Source organism: Malus domestica, chromosome 11, assembly GCF_042453785.1.
Source record: "Malus domestica chromosome 11, GDT2T_hap1".
Taxonomy (NCBI): domain Eukaryota; kingdom Viridiplantae; phylum Streptophyta; class Magnoliopsida; order Rosales; family Rosaceae; genus Malus; species Malus domestica.
Genome location: NC_091671.1, coordinates 29,258,649 through 29,264,648, shown reverse-complemented (window position 1 = coordinate 29,264,648; position 6,000 = coordinate 29,258,649).

Below are 6,000 nucleotides of genomic sequence, written 5' to 3'. Positions count from 1 at the left end.
TTTAAACCTAAAAGTGCTTAAATGTAAGAGTGCGCTTGTGAGCGAGAATGAACTTATTTCACACATGATGTCAGAGCATAAGTAAAATATAGTAAAATTAGAATAAGAATTATACCATCGGGAGTAGTCTCCGATATCAGCGTTTGCCAGAAATCCTTGTTGACACAAATACTGCCACTAAATCCTGAAGGGGCGAAAAACAAAGGTGAGTGGTCTTGAAAATAAGTTTTGTAGAAATCTTTTCAAAATGTAATAACCCATCACCGTAAAAACAAGTATAGTTTCCAAAATATACATACTACGTATAGTATGAAAATACTTACCATAACCTACAATATCTCCAGAATTCAATACGTCACAATATTTCATAAATAACCATCTAACGTCCGATGATCACATAATCTCACATAAAAACATAAATAGACATATGCTAACACACGAGTTCATGCAAATATATTCTGACATAAACAAGATTGGATGTAATAATGATTTACACTCTAGTACTACAATCACATGAAGACTGGCGCTATGCGCATCACATACAATTCCTAATTGCCTATAGCAATCTAGGACATGACTGGCACCTACAATGGCCAAAGTGAGAGTGCGGTGCGATGTGAACATATACGTGAAGCATAGCTCTGACTCGAGCGAGTACTGACACCAGTGTAGCATACGATGAGCAGAAAAAGTAAATAAAATCATAAATCGGTAAATCGATAAATCACGTCACCATAATACTATTCACAACCATACATATAATTAAGACATTAATAATAATACGCATACCTGTCCATCCCTTAGGACGTAGCATAATTTCATAATTTCTATCAGTGTGCTAAATCTTATAACAATTAAGTTAATCTAGACGTATCGTAGTAAATTCCTTATGAAATATATAAATGGAAACTAAAAATTATATATATACCAATGTTCTAAAAAACGTTAGGTGCTAGTCGGGTGGCGGGCTAGCACCTAGCACCTCGGCGGCTAGGCAGGGTCTAGGCGGGCGCCTAGGTGGCCTAGGTGGATTTAGGTAAATTTCATGTATATCTTGTAAATAAGTGCATATTAACACTTACAAAAAATTATACTTGTATGAAATCCATGGATAAGATAATAAAAGAATAATAAAATGCAAAAAAAATATCCAACAAGTCCAAAATTTAAAAACACATTAAGCATATATACCACATAATCATAGTGAGTATTGTAGGATGACACATGTACAATAAGTTCACAATTTAAAACCACATAAAATGCAAAATAGGAGGAAAATAAGGAAATATAGTAATGTAGATAGGATTTTTCTTATTTTTTAATTTCAAAAAAAAAAAACCGCCTAGCCGCCTAAAGCCCAGGTGATTTTTCCAACCGATTTGCAAGAAAACGCCTCGGGTTACCACTGCCTACTGCCTAGGAAGCCACCTAGGACATTTTTTAGAATGTTTATATATACTATATAAAAAAGAAGACTCACTCACAGTTACTTGCGAAGTCGCAGCCCTTCGAACTAGAAAAGCCGAAGTCTCTGATAGTAATCGCACCTAAGCATAATATTATGACCCGTTAGTAAAACTCAACTAAAACGATTAAATTTGGAGAAACAGGCAACAAATTCGAAATAAACGCGTCGAAATACGCTAAGAATGGTTCTAGGTAAATTTTGTAAAAACCAACGGTCAATAAAAAAGTCAACCGAGATGCCAAGTCGTCAACTATGTTAAATGTTCAGAATTTCACTAAATAGATGTCAAAACGGATTCGGGAAGTCAAAATTAGCCTAGGAGGGTTGAAGGAAAAATTTTGTCCTAACTAAGAACAAGTAAGAACATTTGAATACATATGCAAACTATTAACACATTAAAGTAGGCATGCATTAAAAAACAATTCATAAAACCCATGACTTTCAAAGCCTAGTATATGGTGAACCAATAAACTCTTTAACAACATTAAAGAGAAGGAAAGATTTAGAGTTTCTTTACCCTTGAAGCTCATCCTTGATTACACAAGGGATTCACCCAAGTGAAGGGCCTTCAAGTCACCTCCTTGCTTCTTGGATCTTCCTTGTGATTTTCCTCCTTTTAGTGCTCCTTTGCTTCTTTGAGGATTTGAAGATTTGTTCTCCAAAACATCAAAAGCTTGATGTCTCTAAGTCTCTTCACCAAGGATGTGATGTGAAGATGAAATGGATGACTTAGGGAAGAAGAGATTGCTAGCTATTTCTTCCCTGGGTGGCCGGCCTCTTTAGAGAGAATGAGAGAAAATGTTTCACCTCATTTCACCAAGAAAAACCCTAAAAGAAAATAAAGCTATAAAGTTGAATTTATACTTCATCACTTGTGAGTGGCAAACTTGTAATTAATCCAAGTTTGATAATACTCACCCTAATGGCCGGCCATATCAAATTGATTGGGCTAATTGCCCATTTTGTTTTAGTTGTCATACAACTTAAACATAATGGGCCTTGTGGACCAAAACGCTTTTGGGCCCCGAAACCCAAAACCAACATATAAGCCCAATATGAACATTTCGTATAATTAATTAACTAATTAATTAACCTTGACCATTCTTCAATTAAACCATTTAATTGCTTATCCATTTCATATAATTTCTTCACCAACATCCTTACTCGGTGTACGATCCATTAGGTTCCATTTAACGAGGTAGTGGGCGATTGTTACTCTTAACGATCGATTGTGAATTGAAACCACATTTCAATTCTCCCTTAAAATTAGTGTTTGCTAATCTTTAGGGCTTCCACAAACCATGAGTGACACCTAGCAGCATATCATGGTTACCCAAGCTAAGTAGAAGTGGTTGGAGAACCTATCCAGTTACAACTACAATGCAATACGGTCCTTCTCTAATACAATACTCTTAATCACATTGTTTAAGTGATAGTTTGTTTCATGTCTACTATCCAATGTGATACTTATCTATATGATTCAATTGAATATGATCTGGAACAAACTTCCTTAGTCATATTCATATGTTTTGGCCAAAGACTCTCAAATCATATCTTAGAGTATTCTCCTTCCACCATGGAAGGTTAGAGATTCCTTGTTGTGCATTCATATGCCTACCTGACTAGGTAGCTTGACCACAACAATGCCGTGGACACTTCAATGGAATGCCTTTGACATGATCAAAGATCAAGGACCTAACCATTAGACATCTATGATGCCTCAGGTCAAAGGACTACTTTGCATATTGCAACTCTCGAGTTCTTACATGACATGTATGTTCGAACTCTCTTTTGATCGTTGTTCAGTGTACTCGATCACTCTTTTGAGCACCTATGTGTTTGCCTTAGTGTCCAACACTAAATGACTTGAGACTAGTCATACTCGCGCTTGAGTCGACATAACACATACTAACCTTAGCGGATTTTCAATGCCCAATTGGCAATCCTATGGCTAGGAACGTTTTAGGAATGAACATAAGAGAAATGTCTCGATAATCTAACTTACTTAAATCACTTATCTCTTAGATCAAATACATTCCTTGGATTCCCTTATTGCTTAAACACATGATACAATAAATAGTGATTAACAATAAGCTTTGCCCTTCATTAAACATATAAAAGTTTAATACAATAAGTATTCCAAAAGCTATTACATCAAATGAGTGGCTTTGTGGGCATACTTCCAACAAGGGTTTCTGAGAAAATTTCAAAAAAGTCAACTAACGGTGAACAATTAACTTTAACAGAATATTCCATTTTTAGATGGAATATTCTGTTAAAGTTAACTGAAAGGTTAACAGAAGATTCCAAAGGAATATTCCCTCCAAATATGAAATGGATTCAGGTCGTATCCGGGTTTGGACCAGATCGAATCTCGCCCACAAATCTGGGTTGGCCCCTTCTTTTTTTTTTCCGATTGCCGTTGCAAATGCCGGAAACTAGGGATTTGGCTGGGAAACTTCCACGGCTCCGATCAGCTTCAAAATTCAACTAAAACCAACGCATAATATATGTTTTTTAAGATGGGGAAACAAGGAAAAGGAATATATATATCCTGTGGGTAGCCGTGGTCGGAGTTGGCCGGAAAATGGCTCGAAAGCTGCCAGATCCTTTGCCGAAAACTGGGTAAAAGCTTCTTGAGTTGTTTCTCTATGTCAAACGTTGTAATGAGGCTAGAAACAGTATGAAACTGTGATTTAGGACAACCTACAACGGTTTCGAGGCTTACCCTGCACAGAAATCTTGAGGGTTCGCCTAGAATCCATGTGGGAAGATAATGAACAGTGGCTACGTCGAGACGTTTAGACTCCATGGTCTTGGCCTGGGTTTGAGACGCCGAGGGTCAAACGATGGTGCATGTTTGGGTTGGGTGGTGCAACTTACCGAAGATGACGAGGCAAGGTGGTGGCGTCGGTGATGTCTTACTGAAAGGAGAGAGATATAGTTTGAGATGAAAGAGTGAGGGAGTTCGATCCCTTTGTTTTTGAGTTTTGGGAAGGATGACATGGTAGTAGTATTTAGGTGGCGGTTGAATGAAGCTCACCGGATGAGTTGTGGTGATGACGGGTGATCTTTGTGTTTACATAAAGAGATTGAAGAAAGAAAGAGAGAGTTAGACGAGAGAGAGAGAGAGAAAATGGAGAGAGTTTGAAATGAGGGAGAGATAGTGCTCCAGAAATAAAGGAGACACGGAAGTGAGGGGAGGAGTAGTGGGGGACCCACTAGCTCACAAAACAAAGCCATAAAAGACAAAACAGAAAATATCTTGAAAACATGAAATTACTAAAACGCCCTTCACATTCGTAGTTTCATAAAATTTTAACCATAGCTCCGATTTCGATTCCGCTTACACATACGTGTTCGTACCGGTGAGTACATCGAGAATATGATAAAATAGTAGCTCGCACACGTCACTAAATGACGGTAGATGAAAGTCAACAATCTCGCCTCTAGGGACATTTTTATCAATTCACTCCTTTAAAAATATTAAAATCAAAAAATTAAGGACGAGTTGTTACAAACAACATCTTCAATGACAAAGAATCATTTGAAGGTTGTCAGCAAAAAGTTTTAGCGACCATTTTATATTTTCTTTAAATTTTATTTTCAAAATTTTAATAAACACATGCATAGCATATGTACAATTGCTAGTATTAGTTAACAAATGAGCATTAAGATTGAGAAAGAAAAAAAAACATAAAACTACAATAAAATGTCATGAGGCCAAACAACTAGACGTCGATAGATCATAGAATAAAAGATCTTGCTCAAAAAATATTAAAATATATCCACAATTGTACTCTTGTTTCCTAGGGTTTCAAAGCCCAGGAGGCAGATCGTCTGCCCTCCTATTTGGATGCCCTTCTCATCCCTTTTTATTTTGTACGGTCATGGTTAAACCACGTCAACATTTTATATTAATTTTGTTATAGAGATAATAAGACAAAAAACAATAAGAACATAAAATGCTGACGTAACTTAATCGTAACCGCACAAATAAGAAAAGATGGGAAGAGCACCCAAAAACGAGGGCAGACAATCTGCCTCCCAAAGCCCAGGCCTTGTCCAAATACCAAGACGCAACAAGCCATACGAAATAACCAACAAAATAGTCATCGCTCGTTGAAATTGAATCATCTCCAACGAATTCTTAACGGAGAAGGAAAGATATGTCCCAACGAAACATCCTGCATGCAGCCGACAAATTGTAATAAAATTCCCAATTAATCTATAAATTAATCAATTAATTAATCATCCCAATTAATATAAAGATTAATTATTTCCAACCACATTACGTGTATAGTGTATAAGTCCACATAATTAACAAAAGGGTAATTAATGTTAGGAATACTATATTTTTAAACTAAATTTTATAAATCATATGACTTAATTGTTGATAATTGAATAATTATTTAAGATCTAGATTCATGAATGTTGGGACTAAACAATAGTCCATGCCACCTGCCTATTCACTGTTTACTGCCCTACCTAATGAGGATTGGTTGCAAGTCAAAATAATGGAGTCACATTTG